The sequence below is a fragment of the Petromyzon marinus genome, chromosome 46 (genome assembly GCF_048934315.1).
Source record: "Petromyzon marinus isolate PM22_M1 ecotype Great Lakes invasive population chromosome 46, UKy_Petmar_22M1.pri1.0, whole genome shotgun sequence".
Taxonomy (NCBI): Eukaryota; Metazoa; Chordata; class Hyperoartia; order Petromyzontiformes; family Petromyzontidae; genus Petromyzon; species Petromyzon marinus.
Window position 1 is genome coordinate 8,274,777 of NC_133712.1, and position 21,395 is coordinate 8,296,171.

Below are 21,395 nucleotides of genomic sequence, written 5' to 3' on the forward strand. Positions count from 1 at the left end.
GTTGTTGTTGATGTTGTTGATGATGTTGTTGTTGATGTTGTTGTTGATGTTGTTGATGTTGTTGATGTTGTTGATGTTGTTGTTGATGTTGTTGATGTTGTTGTTGATGTTGTTGTTGATGTTGTTGTTGATGTTGTTGTTGATGTTGTTGTTGATGTTGTTGTTGATGTTGTTGTTGTTGTTCCCCGTAGCGAGAAGCCAGAGGAGGGCTCCCTTTTTGCGCGCGTCTCGAACAGAATTGCGCCGAGCGATTGGGACCCTTGGGTGGAGACTGAGAGAAAGGGAGGCCACCAGTCAACAGCATCATCGACACAGAGTTTCATCGACGTGTATGATGATGGTGCATCGAGACCAGAACAAGGTTGTTTGTGGGCCGCCTGACGCCTGAAAACTAAACCAAACGACTCCGTGACATCGAAACGCAGGGCCCCCCAAACAGAAGAGCCCGGGGCAGTCGCCCCAATTCACTGTTACCCTCGGGACGGCTCTGCCGCTAACATAACAACTCAACACATTCCTCATTAGTAACACCGCGGCCTTAACATGTGAAGTGTATAATAGATGACGTTTCGGGCGATGGGCCCCTCTTGGCAACGCGCACGTAGAGAAGCCAGCAGAGAGGTATGTCATTGAGACTAAAGTTGTTGTTGTTGTTCAAATGGGACGAACGGTCAACGAATGAACGCTAAAACGGTTATGGGTTTTTTGTTGTTGTTGTTGTTTATTCCGCGCACGCGTAAATGTGAATGGACCGACGGGTGAACGGGAGTTGTCGTCTGAGCGTTGTGGCTGTAGAGGCGGCCCGCACGCTCGGCCAGCCGTGGAGTGGGCACACGGACGGGCGGGCACTCGCAGGGCGCTACTGCGCCTTCGCACGACTCTGATTCTAGCAAGGCGCCTTTCAGCGACGACAAACGAACGGCGGCACGGTGACCGGGGCCGCCGTGCTGCGGTTTGGTACGTTCGAGGGTCGCGAGTCATCGCAGCTGTTATCCTCTAACGTGTTGGTAACGTTTCACTCTAACGTGCCACTAACGTTGTCCTCTCGCGTGTTGCTAACGTCACATTCGAACGCGTGTTCCTAACGTTATACTCGAACGTGCTGGCAACGTTTGCACCGGAGAGGATGAGCGGTTGTCCGCCGTGCGGGCAGAGCAGCCACGCCGTGGGGGGGGGGGAGGGGGGTGGAGGATGTCCGGCTGTCCGATCCTCGAGGTTTATTGCCGAGGTCAGCAGAGACGGTGGAGCCGCTCGGTGTCACGACCAGCAGCAGCAGCAGCTTCCACTTCGTCACGGATATGAAGAGTTCCTAGCGAACTGTAATCACGCCGTGTAATTAGAAGGGCCACCATGCACTCATTCTCTGCAATGTTGATGCATTTTTATTTGTCTTTGTTGTTGCTGCTGCTGCTGCTGTGATCACGTGCCAACATGGAGCTCCCCGTGTTAAAAAAAATAGCCGGGCAACTGGCTCAACGGGATCGGCATCATCATTCGTGTAACAAATGCAACAAAAATGAAAACTTGAATACTCAATCGACACAAACCCACAGGGTCCCGCACGCCAGAACCAAGGTAGCTGTCTGTCGTAAACAATCCGCCATCAGCAGAATCAGCGATAGAGGAGACAAAGCACAGACGCAAAAGATGATGGATTGCCACGACGATTGGTGCCCCAAACCGGTGAAACTGGCAGGGGGATATCTATGGGACGGACCCCTCCCTCGTGTTGCCGGCATTCAAGATGACGAGAGAAAGAAGAGGCGTTTATACTGGTAGGAACGAAGTTGTAAACTGAGTGTACCAGCCTGCAATAGATTAATGTGTCCGTCCGTCCGTCCCTTTTCAATACTTTAACGAAGTGAAATCTCGTGCTGTTGGGCTATAAAAATAAAATTGCGCAAAATTCCAATGTTCCTACCAGCCCACCCTGCAGGGACCTGTTACCCTCGTCGGTAATAGAACGGGAGGTGTTATGAAAACCCAGCGCCTATTGCAGAGCGTCAAGTCTGTAGGCCAAATCGGTTTCAAGAACATTATTACCAGGTGCACGCTTCATTTGAAGCTTTCGTGACTGCAGGAATCCATACTCTGTGGTTCTTTCGGTAAAGTCACGTGGGTATAATTTTTATATATTTTTTTATTTTATACCTACGTGACTTTACCGAAAGCACCACAGAGTATATAGGTGCCCGCCTGTTCGAGTGTTTTAACCACGATGTGTGGTTAATGCAGATGCCTCGTGATAATCGGTCTCTATTTTGGCGTTTCAACATCTTAGCGCCTCCTATATCTATCCTTGCTGGGTGGTGACTTCTTTTCTTGCATCACCCCAGGGGAGTGTCCCGGCGCCCGCGGCTGCCCCGATGGTGGCTGAGAGGGCAGAGGATTGAGTCAACACTGGAGCAATTCCCAGGAGGGAGATGGAATGTGGCGTCACAGGTTCGTTACCGGGGGGGGGGGGGGGGGTAATGACACAGAGAGGCCTTCATCCTGCAGTGGATCAACTTCCACCCAGCGATGGATCGACTTCCATCCAGCAGTGGATCGAATCTGGCTAATGATAATAAAAAAAAACAAGAGCGGGCTTGCTTGGGATATTTGGACCTTCCCTAATCGACTGTTCTGGCGTTATTAAAAATAATATAGAATTAAATATACAGCAAAAAAACAAACCTCTACAATCACGCGTAGGCCTGTGACAATTAGTTTCACGTTTGATCCGCTTGGCCAGTTCATCAATCTCCATCGCACGTGTGTCCTCTCGGGCGCGTGGGTGGGTGGATGTTGCCATGCCACGTGGCAACTCTGCAGATGCCAGGTCATACATAGAGCCCAATACTGTAACGTTAATTTTTCTCCCCTCTTTTCAACCCTGAAACTGCCCCCACCCCCCCCCCACACACGTTTGGCATCGTATTTCACACGCTGGCCCGGCCGTTGTGTCTCTCGCCAAGTTAGTGAGCGATCATTACCGGAGCGGGCTCCGTGTAATTTCGGGGAAAAGCAGTGGGTGGTTGGGGGGAGCGGAGCTTCTCTGTATTAATGCCAAATGCCGGAGCCATCGTTACGCATCATCATAGCTAAGGCCACGGAGTTGTCGCTCGCGGTTGAAGTCACCGGTCGTGGTGTGCCGAAGAGGGTGACGGAATTTAAAAGACGCAAAAATATTAACGACGACGACTTCGCTCATTCACCGACCCATCACCACCCGAGTTTGATTCCCGCTCCTCGCGCCCAACGCCCGCTGACGAGTATCTTGAAGCGAGTTCTGGGCCTCACCTCGACTCGGCCTCACACGAGGACTGTATCCGGTGCGGTGCCTCCGCATCGGGATTGGGGAGGCAAAGGCGGCCGGGTGCCGTTCCGGACTTTCATAGGTGCTCGCTAACAGTGCTTGCCCCAACATCATGTGAATGCTATGTTTGTCTTTGTGTGTGTATATCTAAGTGTCTTATCTATCTCGGTGTGTCTCTCTCTGTCTCTATATCTCTCTGTCTCTATCTCTCTCTCTCTGCACGAGAAATGCGTTTCACGTGCCAATTCCCACATTGCGTGGCCATTAGTCGAATCCGCGATGTCTGCGACACCGTAAGTTTTGCTCGCTCCTACCTCACTCATCACGCCGATCGCATCACCGCGTCCGCCGGTGCAGAGACGAACGCTCGCAACTGACCCTTGCCACGAGTAGCCCTGAAGTTCGTGCAGGTGCATGACGATTGCTGGCGGAACGCTTTTGGAGTTTAAATCTGAAAGCGAAGCCGGACCGACTTTTGAGAGGACTGACTGCGCATGACCTGACGAAGATCAACGCACTTTTTGAGCAAAGCGACGCTGCGTGTCGATGCCAAACTCGGTCGTGAGAAGCCTTCGTCCACCTTCATCGGTGTAGAGTTTGCTAAAGACACGGGCGTCTGGAAGTCGTTGCTTTAAAGACTTGACAATCTTGGCGGGCGGTGGAGAGTTAACGACGAGAATTTCGTCATGAAGATACCACGTGACCCAACCATCGTGCATCAATGCATCGACCGTTCTTCTTAATATCGCGATGCACGCTCTTCCAAGTGGTGGAACGAGCCCACGAGTCTCGTGACTCCACGAGAAGCCACCACGCCGTTCACCGCGACGTTACGAGCACAGAATCAACCCTCGAGTCAACTCGTGATCTTGATTTGGGCCGGGCGTGGGCAGGGTTAGCGCCTTCATCATGAGCCACGATCTATCAACTGCTGGGATGAGATCGCAATCTCTCACGGGGGTGCCACGCAACAGTCCATCTCGCAGCTGTGCGGATTGCATTCTTTCACTTCCACGGCGGATGTTACTCCTTTGCCTGTTCCATCATTTGGCTGCCACTCTGTCTTCAGTCTCGACCACCGTGCGCCGTCATCCTTCCCAGCGACGTATCCTGCCCGAGCCCATTTACCCTGCGTCGACGCAATGTTTCGAGCGTGCACCCATGAACCCCAGTTCAGTTTTGTCACCTGCCGCTAAAGGTTTGTTTTTTTTGGCAATTTTTGTTTCATTCTGGCGGGGAGACGATGACCATTTTGTAATCGCAGCAAGTTAAATGCTGCAGAAAGTTCGTACGCGATTTAGCAACGACAAATGTGATGATTTCAAAAGCGTGTTTTCTATATATATTTTGTTACGTTTTAATGTGAGGACAAAATGGTGAGACGCGAGGGTTCGAGCCACAGAACACGTGTTGGTTAATTAGAAAATAATGTGCCAATCGCAGGGCATCCTTTGGTGTAATCTTTTACGAGTTGCTCTACCCGGCAGATGTTGGCATTTACGAACATCGTAAAAAAAAATACATAAAACCCATGCCAATTAATATGCATTGTTAAAGGTCATCTGCATTCACACTCCGGAGTAGAGAAAACGAAATGAATGTGGAATGTTGCCGACGCCCTGCAGCTGCGGCGTTCGTGCCGCTGTCGCAGGAAGTGCCTGGGGCGCCTTCTCTCGAGCGCTCCTCTCGGAGGGACCTTGGTCCACCAGGCACGCCACCAGGACTTGCTGCAAGAGATTGGAAGCGCCCACACATTTTGACCCCACCGAACACGACCCAGAAAATGGTGTACCCCGTTTGCACCGCTGGGTCGGCAGAAGCAGTGGGGGAGGGTGGAGGGAAAGGGGTGGAGGGAAGGGGGTGGAGGGGGTGGAGAGAAGAGGGTGGAGGGGGTGGAAGGAAGGGGGTGGAGGGGGTGGAGGGGGTGGAGGGAAGGGGGGGTGGGGGTGGAGGGAAGAGGGTGGAGGGAAGGGGGCGGAGGGGGTGGAGGGAAGGGGGTGGAGGGAAGGGGGTGGAGGGAAGGGGGTGGAGGGGGTGGAGGGAAGGGGGTGGAGGGGGTGGAGGGAAGAGGGTAGAGGGAAGGGGGTGGAGGGGGTGGAGGGGGTGGAGGGAAGAGGGTGGAGGGGGTGGAGGGAAGAGGGTGGAGGGAAGGGGGTGGAGGGGTGGAGGGAAGGGGGTGGAGGGGGTGGAGGGAAGAGGGTGGAGGGAAGGGGGTGGAGGGGGTGGAGGGAAAAGGGTGGAGGGAAGGGGGCGGAGGGGGTGGAGGGAAGGGGGTGGAGGGAAGGGGGTGGAGGGGGTGGAGGGAAGAGGGTGGAGGGAAGGGGGGTGGGGGTGGAGGGAAGGGGGGGGTGGAGGGAAGGGGGGGGTGGAGGGAAGGGGGGGGGTGGAGGGAAGGTGGGGGTGGAGGGAAGGGGGTGGAGGGAAGAGGGGTGGAGGGAAGGGGGTGGAGGTAAGGGGGGTGGAGGTAAGGGGGGCGGAGGGAAGGGGGTGGAGGAGGTGGAGGGGGTGGAGGGAAGGGGGTGGAGGGGGTGGAGGGAAGGGGGGAGAAGAGGAGAAGGGGGGGGTTAAGAATATTTCTGCCATGCCGGGAGATGGAACCCAAGTCCAATTCGCTTAAACGTGAACGTGGAAAAAATAAAAATAATTAATGGGTAAAAAACCCCCATCTTTACTAAATAATTTCCGCGTGGCTTTCATTGCGGGAATGTCTGAACCGTATTCTATGAGAGCTCTTTCCGCTTGTGATTGGGGTGCGATCCGTCCGCCTGCTCGCTGGCGATGCCCGGCAAGGCTATGACTTCTACACGAAATGGTTCACAGCTGTTTGCATTATCGCAAACTGAGGCCAACCTCTCTCAATCACCAGCCACATCTGGTGGTGAATTCTCGCGCATTATATTAAGGGCTCGTTTCATATTTCATCATCAGCATCAGCCACGATCAATCCACTGCTGGATGAAATCTTCAATCTGTCTACATCCCTCACGCATCCTGCGATGTCACAATCCACCCAGCGCCTCCATACAGTGGAGCTGACTTCATCGCTCCATCTCCACAGTGGACGATCGGACTACTCTCAGACTCTCTCTCTCGGATTCTCTCCCTCTCACTCGGACTCTCTCTCTCTCACTCGGACTCTCTCTCGGATTCTCTCTCTCTCGGATTCTCTCTCTCTCTCGGATTCTCTCTCTCGGATTCTCTCTCTCTCTCTGACTCTCTCTCGGACTCTCTCTCTCACTCGGACTCTCTATCTCTCTCTATCTCCCTCTCTCTATCTATCTCTATCTCTCCCTCTCTCTGACTCTCTCTCTCGGATTCTCTCTCGGACTCTCTCTCACTCGGATTCTCTCTCGGACTCTCTCTCTCTCTGACTCTCTCTCGGACTCTCTCTCACTCGGACTCTCGGATTCTCTATCTCTCTCTCTGACTCTCTCTCTCTCGGATTCTCTCTCGGACTCTCTCTCACTCGGACTCTCTCTCGGATTCTCTCTCTCTCTCTCTGACTATCTCTCTCGGATTCTCTCTCTCGGACTCTCTCTCACTCGGACTCTCTCTCGGATACTCTCTCTCTCTGACTCTCTCTGACTCTCTCTCGGACTCTCTCTCACTCGGACTCTCTCTCGGATTCTCTCTCTCTGACTCTCTCTCTGACTCTCTCTCTCTCTCGGATTCCCTCTCTCTCTCGGACTCTCTCTCTCGGATTCTCTCTCTCTGACTCTCTCTCTCGGATTCTCTCTCTCTCTCGGACTCTCTCTCACTCGGATTCTCTCTCTCTCTGACTCTCTCTCTCGGACTCTCTCGAACGCGTTTTATTTTCGACCGTTGGTCATCTTCAGCATCACCGTCCCTTCTCCCCAAGCCCATTTACTTTTCTTAACACGTTGAAGGATGTCCTGAACCTGCGCGTGTCCTCTCGTCCACGTGCTCCTCTTTCCGTCACTAATTCCACGCATCTCCTCCAGCGCTTTTATCGCACACTTCCCGGGGTTGTGTTGAACGCGCCCTGTCAGTTGACAATAGAAAACCAATGCTTCTTAATGCGCATTGCTATACGCCAGGCATTCCAACACGTGCTCCAATCCTGTTCTAAATTAAGAATGTTTTACGTCGTAGGAGAGTTTTTTTTACGTGAAGCAATTTCTCAAGTGTAGCAAACTGATTGCGCGTTGCGTCGACTTCCCCCCACCCCACCCCACCCCGCACCCACTCTCCAACGCAGTTTGGTTTAATCAAGTGTGCCGGGGATGACAAGGAAAATGTTCTCGCTTTTGATTGCCACGCGGCGAGCCGGACCCTCGAAGGCCAGGGCCCGTGCAGGAAAAAAAAAAGTAGGCGCAACGCCACCTCGCGTGGGCAACGGGGAATCGAGGGCACCTCCGTTGTAGTTCTGTGAAGTCGCCTTCCGCAAAGGCTCCGGTCTACTCGAGCTCGGCCCGATGTCGCGCTCCCTTCTGCCGGAGTTCCTCAATGGGAATCGCCTTGTCGTAAAGCTTTCGCGACTGCGGGAATTCATGTTATTTGGGTCTTTCGGTAAAGTCACGGAGATAGGCTCAAAGAAGACAACGAAAAACGACGTTTCGATCACAACACAAGCGGTCGTCATCCTGTTGACGACCGCTTGCGTTGTGATCGAAACATCGTCGTTTTTTGTTGTTTTCTTTGAGCCTATCTACGTGACTTCACCGAAAGACCCAAAGAATATGGGAATCGCCTCGTCACGTACATTTATAGATTGGACGCCGATATAGCAACGGGTGGGATCCGCGTTGGGAGGAACACATGCGAAGGGTAATTGCCAGTGTTTGATTGTTGTGGAATTACCATGGAATCTACTCTGTCGATTCGCATAAAAAAATAATTTGTATTCGACGATGTGGTCGGGTGATTTCCCTTCTTCACAGCAGAGTCACTGCCAACGCAGCGTCACCAAAGAATTCGTTTAATTGTATATCGAGAGATTATGTATATAGGGCCAAAACAGGGGCAGCTGCATCATCATCATCGCTACCATCAATCACCAATCAAAATCATCACCACCATCATCATCACTACCAATCATCATCACTAATCATCATCACCAATCATCATTAATCATCATCACCAATCATCATCACCAATTATCATAACCACCATCAATCATTCAAAATCATCTTCACCAATCATCATCATCAACCTTCATTAATCATCATCACCAATCACCATCACCAATCATCACCAATCATCATCACAAATCATCAGCAATCATCATCACCACCAATGATCATTAGTACACAATGATTTGTTTCTGCTCACTGATGGTCCCAGCTTGCATAACTCTTTTGCACATCACCAATAATCATCATCAGCCACGATCAATCCACTGCTGGATGTAGGCCTCGCAAGCCACCGCCACCTCCTACTGTAATCCGTCTAGAGCACCCACACACCTGCCGATTCCGTTGCTCCGTCTCTGCGATCGGCGTCCCTCTCGACCACGTGGTGCCCCCTTTGGCTAAGAAGAATACCCCTTCGTCAAGCAATGTCAAACACCAAGCTCTCAAGGCGAATGGATATTCTGACTATACAATCCGCAAAGCCATCACCCCAATCCGTGAGGAAGGAGCCATCTGAGTATCCAATCAAAACCATCATGCTGCCATACATAGCAGCGGTAACCAAAAAGATTTCCAAAATCATGAACAAATACAAGATCCAGGTCCGATTTAACACAGTACAGACAATTTGTGATCTGATCCTATCTGTGAAGGACAATATTCTTGACATGCAATATCTCGGCGTCTACAAACTAAGCTGTATCTGGGGCAGCAGTTACATTGGGGAAACTAAGCGACATGTCTCGGACCGTGTTCATGAGGATAAGGCATATCTGAAACACGGTAGGACCAATATTTCTGCCGTGGCTGATCATCATTTTAATGTGGCTGGTTCACGTGAAATTGATTTCTCTAAGAGGATGGTACTGTGCAAGCCTACTGGCTATCAACAAAGATTCGTTCATGAAGCCACCCATATATACAGACACAGACACAATTTCAACCAAGAGGATGGTTATAAACTCAGCAATCATTGGAAAGATGTCATCAACCACTTTGGGTCATGACTTGATTTGTGTTTTCTTGTCAACCTCCACTGTCAGCAGTGTGGGTGTGTGGAGCGAGGTGCAATGATTGCCTGGCGGCCCTTTGATTGGTGTAGACCCGCTGCCGGTGTCGTTATTTTCTCCTATATTAACATAAGCTGCCCCGCCCATGCTGCTGACACACTTGGGCAACATTAACATTAGCTGCCTCGCCCATGCTGCTGACACACTTGGGCTACATTAACATAAGCTGCTCCGCCCATGCTGCTGACACACTTGGGCCACATTAACATAAGCTGCCCCGCCCATGCTGCTGACACACTTGGGCTACATTAACATTAGTTGCCCCGCCCATGCTGCTGACACACTTGGGCTATGCCCATCTCTAAACATTTATAAACAATTTGCCTTTCGAGGCGAACCCTCCTTTTCCTGATGACGACCGCTTATATTTGTATTTTTTTTTAATTACTGGAAGAACGAAGAATAAGTCTACATTACAGACTGCCAGTACACTCACTCAGCTTAATAACCAGGCTACAGTCTACATTAGTGTTTTTTGTTTTATATCATTTTTAATTTTTTTTATTTGCATTATATTTATTCACTTCATATTTATTATTATTTTTCTATCTACGTCACTTTACCGATAGAACCAAAGAGTATGGATTCCTGCAGTCACGAAAGCTTCAAATCAAGATATCACCATCATCATCGGTTATCATAAATAATTATTCTATTCATATTAATTTGCTAATGCATTTTCACCTGGATAGTAATTTGTCATCATCGTTGATAATAATGTTAATTATTATTGTTGATAAAAAAAATAATGTTAATGATTATATTCTTGGTTCTTTCAGTAAAGTCACGTAGAAGGGAAACAATAAAATAATAAAAATATAAAACAATAAAATTCTCAAGACGTTACGACTGCAACACAAGCAATCATCATCAGGTGTGAAAACCACAACAAGAAAATGGCGGTTATTTTTAACGTTAGCACCACGGAGAGAGATTTAACAGCTTGTTCAGATGGACAAGTCCATCTATGTTCGGAAAAGAGGAGGGGGGAGACGAAAAATAATGGATGCGGTCTGAAAGCCACCTTAAGCGTGATCAATCAATTAAGACCCGAAATGGTTTATCAAATCCTTCCAATGATTGCTAAGCCAGAATCCATCTTCTCGGTTGAAATTGTCTCTGTTTGTATATGTGGATAGCCTCATGAACGAATCTCTCATGTTAGCCAGATGGCTTGCAAAGAACCTCTGTCTTGGAGAAGTCAATGTCATGTGAACCTACTGAATTATAACAGTGATCTGCCACGGCCGAGGTGTTGGTCCTACCGTGTTTCAGGTCTGCTTTGTGTTCACGAATGCGGTCCGAGACATGTTGTTTGGTTTCTCCAATGTAACGACTACCACAGAGGTAACTTAGTTTGTAGACGCCAGGGTACTGTATGTCCGGAATCACATCTTTTACAGACGGAACCAGATCACGGATTTTATGTAATGTGTTGAATCGGACCTCGATCTTGTGTTTATTCAAGATTTTGGAGATCTTTTTTGTGATCCCCGCAATGTAGGGTAAAGTGATGGCTTTGAAAGGCTCCTAAAGAGGGTCCTTCTTCATGGGTGGAGTGATAGCTTTGCAGATTGTGTAGTCGGAATAACCATTAGCCTTAAGAGCTTGGTGTACGTGCTTGAGTTCACTGGCGATGTGTTCCTGGTCGGATATGCATTGGGCTCTATGGTGCAGAGTCTTGATGAGGGAATTCTTTTGGGATGGATGATGGTGGGAATCCGGTTTCAGGTAAGCATCCATATGGGTAGCTTTCCTGTAGACAGAGTGGCTCATTGAACCATCATGTCTCTTTTTTATCAGGACATCCAAAAAAGGTAGCTTGCCATCGTTTTCGACTTCCATGGTAAATCTGATGGCTGGGTGTATGGAATTGATGTGGTCGAAGAATTGGTCTAGAGCAGGCCGGCCATGTGGCCAGATGACTAAAGTGTCATCCACGTACCTCTTCCATATGGTTGGGCGCAGAGTAACATTGGAGAAACCAAACGACATGTCTCGGACCGCATTCGTGAACACAAAGCAGACCTGAAACACGGTAGAACCAACACCTCGGCCGTGGAAGATCACTGTTCTAATTCAGTAGGTTCACATGACATTGACTTCTCCAAGACAGAGGTTCTTTGCAAGCCATCTGGCTACCATGAGAGATTCGTTCATGAGGCTATCCACATATACAAACACAGAGACAATTTCAACCGAGAAGATGGATTCTGACTTCGCAATTATTGGAAGGATTTGATAAACCAAGGCAACAAAGGAGTGGCTCAAGAAGAAGCACATTAAGGTCCTGGAGTGGCCTAGCCAGTCTCCAGACCTTAATCCCATAGAAAATCTGTGGAGGGAGCTGAAGGTTCGAGTTGCCAAACGTCAGCCTCGAAACCTTAATGACTTGGAGAAGATCTGCAAAGAGGAGTGGGACAAAATCCCTCCTGAGATGTGTGCAAACCTGGTGGCCAACTACAAGAAACGTCTGACCTCTGTGATTGCCAACAAGAGTTTTGCCACCAAGTACTAAGTCATGTTTTGCAGAGGGGTCAAATACTTATTTCCCTCATTAAAATGCAAATCAATTTATAACATTTTTGACATGCGTTTTTCTGGATTTTTTTGTTGTTATTCTGTCTCTCACTGTTCAAATAAACCTACCATTGAAATTATAGACTGATCATTTCTTTGTCAGTGGGCAAACGTATAAAATCAGCAGGGGATCAAATACTTTTTTTTTCCCTCACTGTAGCTCATCGGATTCCTCCTGCAGCCTAAATACAGATTGTGGCTGATTCAAAACAAGCCCGGCATTATGTCAATAACGCAAGTAGCAGTCGCGCAGATTGGATTCCTCGTCTAAACACAGAGAGGCTATACCCCAAATCAAACGCAAATGCCTGCAATGGTTTTGCCGGCGATCGCCGTTTTAATTCAAGCAATCTTCAACTTTGGAATGTTAACCTCATAAATGTACAGGAATGTAATCCCGTGATAGAATAGCACAGATTGGCATTATTATTCTAATGCACATTATTCACCCAGGAAAGCCTCCAGATTCTAGGGGGGGGGGGGGTTTCTCAGGAGGGTCCCTGCTACACTGTGGAATTTTTTTGGGCCAATTCCACTTACGAGAGGTTAGCCTCCTAGTGGGAGGAAACCGGAGAACCTACAGCAGGCCCACTCCACGAATTATGGAGGTGGGGGGATTGGGTGGGTGGGCGGGGGGGGGGGGGACACTCAATCTCCCGGAGCGGCAGTTGAAACGGTGGGGCAACTTCCTGACGTTGCCGCGCTTCTGCTGTCCACCCAGCGGTGTGGCAGCTACTCTATGGGTACGGTGGCGGTGGGTTAAGTGTGGGTACACCACCCGCCTCTTCCGAGACTTGTGGCCAGCGTGGAAGTGGAGACCAAAGTACACTACCACAGAGGTGGGGGGGGGCTCACTGAAGTTAGGCCCTTCCGCAAGCGGTGGGCAAGCAATTGCAGGGCTGGTTCTTTCCCACCTATGAGTACATTGTACTCAATGGAATGGTAGGGACTTCATCAAATCTGCAAGTAAAAATAAGACAGATTCTGATTGCATTGCTTGCACGACAGAACAGCGTAATGACAAACCGCAGGAAAACCGAACAGATGATGCAAACTATCACAACTGTGCATCAACAACAACAAAAACAACAACCTCACGACAGAATATGAACGGGAAAAAAGATGCAAATTAAACAAATATCCTCGTCTTCTTGGGCACGACCATTCCCTTCACTTGCCGTGACCACCACCCCCCTCTTTGCCCGCAGCTCCGCGTCTATCGCACTGAGAGAGCCTCCGACCCTTCCAGTGATGATGTCTGACAACATCTAACTCAGATCGCGTGCTTTCCTTTTCCACAGAAACCTCTCACCGTGTTCCCTCCATCGCCATCCCCTGCAGTCGGTCAGCAGTCATCCTGGTCACGTCCCAATCACAGTTATGATACCAAGCTCTCGATTATTTTACGATAACTTCACCTGCAAGTTCCGCTTGAGTCGCATATCATCGTCTGTTTCCATCCCGGTACGGTAGTCACCCTCTGTCTGCTCAATAGTTCTCAAACTTAATTTGTAATTGCTATAAAGATAGGTCTGAGAATAATATGACTGAGCCGACTTGCGTGACATGGAATTCACAAACCTGATGCTCCATTAAGACCTATAGTTAGTACAAGAGGCTCTGCCACGTACAAATTATCACAATACATAACGAAACAAATACGGCCCTACATCGGTAGGATCTCTTCGTTCATCAAAAACTCTGAACATCTCGTAAATATAATCAAATATATATATAAATCTTAACCCTAATGATATTCTCGTAAGTTTTGATGTGACCTCTCTGTTCACGAGGGTTCCGGTCAACGAGTTAATTTAATTACTCGACACTCTGGTAATGAACAAAGGTTTAGCCAAAGATAGCCAAAGATATCCCAAGACTAGCTGAACACTGTCTAAAGAACACCTACTTCTTGTGGCAAGGTGACTTCTATAAACAAAAGGAAGGAGCAGCAATTGGCTCTCCTTTGTCTCCTATGATAGCGAATTTGTACGTGGAAGATTTTTAAACAAAAGCAATAGCTTCAAGCACACTAAAACCCTCTGCTTGGTTTAGATATGTGGATGACACATTGGTGGTCTGGCCACACGGCAAAGATACACTGAACGCATTTCTAAATCATCTCAACTCGCAAAACCCATCCATTAAATTCACCATGGAAGTGGAAGCTGACAGAACTCTACCATTTCTGGATAATCTGCTCGGATGGGGTAGAAATGGTAAAATAGCACACAGTGTTTACCGAAAGAAAACGCATACTGACGCCTATCTGAATGCAGAGTCACACCATCACCCCGCACAGAAATCTGCTCTTATCAAGACGCTCATTCATCGATCTGAGAAAGTGTCAGATGGTGACAGTCTGAGGAAGTGAAATTCAACATGTTAAATAAGCGCTGCAAATGAACGGTTACAATGATGCACAAATCAAGAGGGCATTGAATGCCAAACCCAAATCAAATAACACGAGCATTGAAACTGCCCAAGTAATTAAAACGATCAAAATACCACACATTGCGGGCGTAACTGATAAACTAGCCAGATGTTTTGAAAAGCAAAACATCCGAGCCAGATTTGTCACGGTACATAAAATACAGAAATTAATATCTGGTACAAAAGATGTATTACCGAAGCTATCAACAGAAGGTGTGTACAGGATTAACTGCACGTGTGGTAAATGCTATATTGGGCAAATAGGACGAATGATCAGTACGTGACTAAAATAACATCAGAGAAACATTAAATTCTCCCAAATACAACTGTCAGCAGTAGCAGAACACGAGTGCCAACAAGGACACTCAATTGATTTTGATAATGTTGAAGTTCTATGCAAAACTAGCTACTACTGGCCAAGACTAATAATAGAATGTATCGAAATTGAAATAAATAAAAATAACTTTAACCTTTCGGATAGCTACAGCCTTAGTGTTGCGTGGAAGCGAATCATCAAATAATACATTGCTTAAATGTATGTCTACAAAGGGCAGCGTACTTCAATAGGGATTACCGTTGGTACGGCTATTTTAATAAACATAATAGACAGGAAGGACATAATGTACGTTGCCTCAGTAATCCCCCCCCCCCCCCACGTGCCACAAGAGCGCAGAAGCGTGGTCACCACATCTACGCCTCCTCTATATAAGGAACGAAACAGGAGGACTTCTCCACAAACCTGACTGTCGCCTGATGAAGCTAGCTGTAATTACTGGCGAAACGTCGTACTCAGATGGTAAATGTTGTGGCTTGGCTAACCAACACACCGGTGTTGCTGTACTAGTGACGAATTGGCCACGTTCTGTTCACGTGACAACCCTCACTAGTTGGCTGTGTCGGGTGGTGGCGGGTTTTAACGACACATTTATATATTTACGCGATCTAACCCAAAAAACCGTCTATTATGGATGGAATTTTATGACTGAATGCTTATTTATATTTGCGCAGTATTTTTGTGTCTCTCGCGTGCCCTGACTTCTATTTACTTAATTGTAGTAACTTTATATTATTTGCGTCAATTTTATTATTTTGTTGATCCAGGGCACTCTTGAAAATGAGACTACTATCCTCACTTGATTAAAGAAAAACTTTAACCAAGTTACTCATCATCATATCACTCAATCATTTACCCACTAACCCAACCATCTCACTCACCCTTTCACTCACCCATTCATTCACCCACACATTCACACACTCAGTCATTCACTAAGAATCACAATCAGATGTGCTGACGCTGGAGAAATCCCATGAGCTATTAAGCTCTTTTTCACAGATGTCTACTCGCTCACCATCTCACTCAACCACTTACCCACACACCATCACTCACTCACCCCTTCGCCCACTCACCTACTCACTCATTTACTCAGTCTTGCAAATAACACTATCCTGGCTTCTTGAGTTCTCACTGTGGTTAAACAATGCCAGGCGGTGGCGGCTGTGCACGTGGCCTGCAATCGAGGGTTGGCGGATCGCAACATCGAGGTGCCGTAAACCAGGCTCGACAGGAGAAGGCAGTACAGCGGAGTGCGGACTAGTATCATCGCGTTCTTTCTGTACGGGATATGGTGTTGCTCTCCCCCCTCGGGCGCATTCACGTGTGGGTGTATTCAGTGTGCTCCGGTTTCCTTTCACTTCTACAAACCGCTAATTAATTGTCTGGAAACATCCCCATATATAAATGACCGCAGATCTTGGGCAAGTGTTGGTAGCGCCGGCTAAGCCGCCCTCGCTGCCGCCGTCCCAGTGTTGGCCGTGGTCCCTGCCAGGCGATTGCCGGACACGAGGACTATGACGCTGCAGGTAAAACTAAACATCGTTATTGAACACAATTTACCTGAAACTTATCCAAGAAGAGTTCAGGTCCACTCTACCGGTGTCCTCGGTTCCTCGTCCACGTCGTTGCTTTGCCAGGCCGTTGGCGGCGTTTCTCTTTCGCGAGAGACGCGTTACGATTTCGCCGTTGGGGCAAGTGCGACACCAGTGGTATTCATTATATAGTGTAGTGTATACCCAGTTACTTTATGTTAATAGCTCAGCTTATTGGAGAATATATTGAGTACATTGATTATATTGATGTCGTTTATATTTAGTTCTTTCACATCGGTTTATTGTATGATAGTTGGGTAGTTGCAGTTATTTAGCGTCAATATACTAAATGCCTCTGTTAATATGTAAACTCTGACTTTAACATAGCTACTTCCGTGACCAGTTACATGCTCAATTCCTCACACTAACATCATGCTAATCTCCCAGTTACATGCCAATTTCTGACTTTAACATCCTGCTAATCTCTCACATTAACACAGCTACTTCAATGCTAAATTCTTCTGTTGATATGTGAACTCCTTTGTCAAGGCGCTCTGCTCCTCCCACCCAGCTTCAAAGACGCTGCCAAGCTTAGCAGTGTTCATTGGAGCGCTGTCTTCCCGGCAGTTCTGTTTCTTCACCTGAGGAAGGCTACTTGTGTTGTGGCCGAAACGTCGTGAGAATTTTATTTTATTATGTTAAATTTTTATTATTTTATTATTTCCCTTCTACGTGACTTTGCCAAAAGAACCAAGAAGATGAATCCCTGCAGTCACGAAAGCTTTAAATCGAAATCACTGGCTTCTAAATGAAAATAAGAGCAACTGAAATGTCAAAAATAAGCTAAATATATCAATGTAATAGCAGTGGGGGAGGGTTGCAGGTAGGGGGTGTTGTGGAGTGGGTGGATGGATGGTGGGTGGGTGGTGGGGGGTGTTGTGGAGTGGGTGGATGGATGGTGGGTGGGTGGTGGGGGGTGTTGTGGAGTGGGTGGTGGGGTGGGGGGTGTGCGGGTGGAGGAGAAACCGTAAAAATAAAAGCAGGTGGAATGGAGCCGCACGGAATTGGCGCTGGGACCACGGAGGACTCGATGGTCACAGCCACGGCGAGACGAACCCACGGTGGGGGGGGGGGGAGGTGCGGGATATACAAAAAAAAACCCGCTCCCTGTTTTCCGCACACGAAAATTACTCGCACTTGCAGTGAGAGCCGGGGGGGGGGGGGGTAGGGTTTGCGGGGGAGATATTTGGAGCTGGGTTTGAGAGGCCCCATGCTGGGCTTGTGCCCTTATCGGCTTGTCACCAGCTTTCCAGAAAATTCACAGCACTCTGCTTTGCTCCCTGCTGCCTTGTGGGGTTTTATTTTGTGTGTGAGGTGGGGGGGGGGGTTCTTTCCTTCTGTTTGTACGATGATTGAACATTTTTTTTAGTTTTTTTGTGCTGTTGTACATTTTGTTCACGTAAAGCAAAAGTCGAGCGAGCGGTGTTGTTGTTGTTGTTGTTGTTTGGCCCCGTTAAGTTCATTCGTGCGCGCTAATTGTTCGATTAATTTCGGAGAAAGGCGCAGCCCTGCAATTGCTCGCTCACGCCACTGCTGACGCAAGTGGGGGGTCCTTGAGAGTAGCCCCCCACTCCACCCCTCTCGACCCTAGACGAGTGGCTGTGGTGTAACGGTCAGCACACTGACGTTTGCAATCCTGAGGTCGCCGGTCCGATTCGACCTCTCGGCGCGGCTGTTGGAATCAATGCGGGGGCGAGTTTCTTAAAATCCTCCCCCCTCTGTCTACCCAGCGGCAGGTTAAGTTATAAGAAGTTCGTTCTGTCCACGCAAGGGCACCCAGTCAGGTCGCCTGCGGAGACGTAAAGTGTGGGTGCCCCCAATTTGTTTCTGTTCAAGGCGTCTGGGCCAGCGTGGAAGAGTGGCGGGGATTATCCCGAGCTCCCTTCGATGTGGAGGCCCCCTTTCCACTCGCAGTGTCCTGAGCAAGCAGTTTGCAGCGCTGCACCCTTGCCCTGTCCTCGAGGTGTATGGGGGAGCCGCGGCTGCTGACGTCAGGAGCGGGGCGAGGTAACGTTCGGGAGTTGCTACCCAAAAGTACGGGGTCTTTAAATAAAATTAAAGTAAGTGTGATGACCCCCGTCCCCCCCTCCTCCCCACACACAATCATTAAATTACCACGATTCGGGACATTACCAAGCTTGGAATATACATTCTTTCAAATGGATGGTAATTGCACTAAACAGCTATCATTGTGCCATGTGGCATGGCTGGTGGCTTGGCTTTCATTAACTTTCAGCGGTGTGTGTGCGCGGCGCGGTGGTGAGCACACTGCATTCCCAAACCCAGCCACCCGAGTGAGAGTCCCGGCCACGGCCAACATCACCAACCAATATATCTGAACCTGTCCTGATGCGTCTCCCCGCTCGACCCACCTAGCCTTCCACGAATCCCTGGTGCGTTGTGTATATTTCAGCACGGGGGACGGGTGGAAGACAACCACGCCGGCCGTGTTTCCACCTTCAGCCCGGCCTTCACAGGTGCTCGCTGACGGCATTTACCCCGACGGCAGCCCATGTAAGCCACACGGGCAATTTTTGTGTGCGTAAACGCGGCGTGTACAAGTGTGTGTGTGTGTGTGCGTTTGTGTGTGTGCGTGTGTGTGTGTGTGCGTGTGTTTGTGTGTGTGCGTTTGTGTGTGTGTGTGTTTGTGTGTGCGTGTGTGTTTGTGTGTGTGTGTTTGTGTGTTTGTGTGTGTGTGCGTGTGTGTGTTTGTGTGTGTGTCTTTGTGTGTGTGTTTGTGTGTGTGTGCGTGTGTGTGTGTTTGTGTGTGTGTGTGTGCGTGTGTGTGTGCGTTTGTGTGTGTGCGTTTGTGTGTGTGTATGTGTGTGTGCGTAAACGCGGCGCGTACGTGTGTGTGTGTGTGCGTGTGTTTGTGTGTGCGTGTATGTGTGTGTGTGCGTGTGTGTGTGTTTGTGTGTGTGTGTTTGTGTGTGTATGTGTGTTTGTGTGTGTGTGCGTGTGTGCGTGTGTGTGTGCGTTTGTGTGTGTGTGTGTGCGTTTGTGTGTGTGTGCGTGTGTGTGTGTGCGTGTGTGTGTGCGTTTGTGTGTGTGTGTGTGCGTGTGTTTGTGTGTGTGTATGTGTGTTTGTGTGTGCGTGTATATGTGTGTATGTGTGTGTGTTTGTGTGTGTGTGCGTGTGTGTGTAAGTGTGTGTATGAGGGGAGCGGTATTGTAGCAGTTAGCACGCTGCGCTACGAACCCGGCGACCCGAGTTCGATTCCCGCTCACGGCCAACACCAGTGACGATTATCTGAACCGACCCTGGGCTTCCTCCCCTAGGTCGACTCAGCCTCAACTGAGTACCTGGTGCTGTTTGTAAAAAAACATCGCCACTGGGGAGACAAAGGCGGCCGGGCGCGATGTTGGCTACCCGCCCCTCTCGTGTGCCGTGCCGGATTTCATAGGTGCTCGCGAATAGCACTTGCCCCAGCAGCCTGTGAAAAGTCTACACGGGGGATCTTTGTCTTTGCTGTGCGTGTACACGAAGCGGCACGCTTTACTGCAGACAGTGAAGCTTGGCGGAGATGGCTCCGGCGCTTGATTTACACAAACGGTAAAACTGCGCTGGCCCTGCGGCAAGCCAATCCGAAAAATTGGGGAGAACATCCAAGACAGGCAATTATGGTGATGTGTGCAGCAAACCTGCTCTTGCCGAGCGGCAACGTAATTTAATATTAATTTTCACAGTAATTGCGAAGGGGGGGGGGGGGTGGTGGTGGAAATTGCCGTGGCCGATTCTCAGGAATGCCGTGTATGCGTAGGAAGTCGCTGGCATATTTCGAAAGGCTCATCTTGCCTCGCAGCCCGTGATGCTTGAGCACAACTGCACAGCGCTACTGGGCGATGCCTGTGCGCATGTCCGCTCATTTCCCGCTCTCGATATTTCCCCGCAACGCCGCTGAGGACTCGCTGGCCTGCTTCGAGTGAGGGTTCATCACCGGCGTAAGGCACTACACCACGAGAGTACGATATACATACAGTGAGGGACAAAAGTATTTGATCCCCTGCTGATTTTATACGTTTGCCCACTGACAAAGAAATGATCAGTCTATAATTTTAATGGTAGGTTTATTTGAATAGTGAGAGACAGAATAACAACAACAAAAATCCAGCAAAACGCATGTCAAAAATGTTATAAATTGATTTGCATTTTAATGAGGGAAATAAGTATTTGACCCCTCTGCAAAACATGACTTAGTACTTGGTGGCAAAACCTTGCTGGCAATCACAGAGGTCGACGTTTCTTGTAGTTGGCCACCAGGTTTGCACACATCTCAGGAGGGATTTTGTCCCACTCCCCTTTGCAGATTTTCTCCAAGTCATTAAGGTTTCGAGGCTGACGTTTGGCAACTCGAACCTTCAGCTCCCTCCACATATTTTCTATGGGATTAAGGTCTGGAGACTGACTAGGCCACTCCAGGGCCTTAATGTGCTTCTTCTTGAGCCACTCCTTTGTTGCCTTGGCCGTGTGTTTTGGGTCATTGTCATGCTGAAATACCCATCCACGACCCATTTCCAATGCCCTGGCTGAGGGAAGTAAGTTCTCACCCAAGATTTGACGGTACATGGCCCCGTCCATCGTCCCTTTGATGCGGTGAAGTTGTCCTGTCCCCTTAGCAGAAAAACACCCCCAAAGCATGTTTCCACCTCCATGTTTGACGGTGGGGATGGTGTTCTTGGGGTCATAGGCAGCATTCCTCCTCCTCGTCCTCCAAACACGGCAAGTTGAGTTGATGCCAAAGAGCTCCATTTTGGTCTTATCTGACCACAACACTTTCACCCAGTTGTCCTCTGAATCATTCAGATGTTCATTGGCAAACTTCAGACGGGCATGTATATGTGCTTTTTTGAGCAGGGGGACCTTGCGGGTGCTGCAGGATTTCAGTCCTTCACGGCGTAGTGTGTTACCAATTGTTTTCTTGGTGACTATGGTCCCAGCTGCCTTGAGATCATTGACAAGATCCTACCATGTAGTCCTGGGCTGATTCCTCACCG

The 21,395-nt window shown here is 48.9% G+C and overlaps 1 long non-coding RNA gene across 2 annotated transcripts in view; it reads left to right on the forward strand.

Annotated features, from left to right (window-relative positions):
- The window catches only part of LOC116952282 (uncharacterized), a 62,689-nt gene that overhangs the window by 22,497 nt on the left and 18,797 nt on the right, over positions 1-21,395 (forward strand). Inside the window, exons 1-2 of one of the 2 annotated variants that reach the window (XR_004404413.2) lie at positions 1,836-2,442; positions 18,814-18,914. This is a non-coding gene — a long non-coding RNA (uncharacterized LOC116952282). Of the gene's footprint in view, positions 1-1,835; positions 2,443-18,813; positions 18,915-21,395 lie in introns of those variants that run through there. The other variant, XR_012946986.1, reaches the window with a different exon arrangement.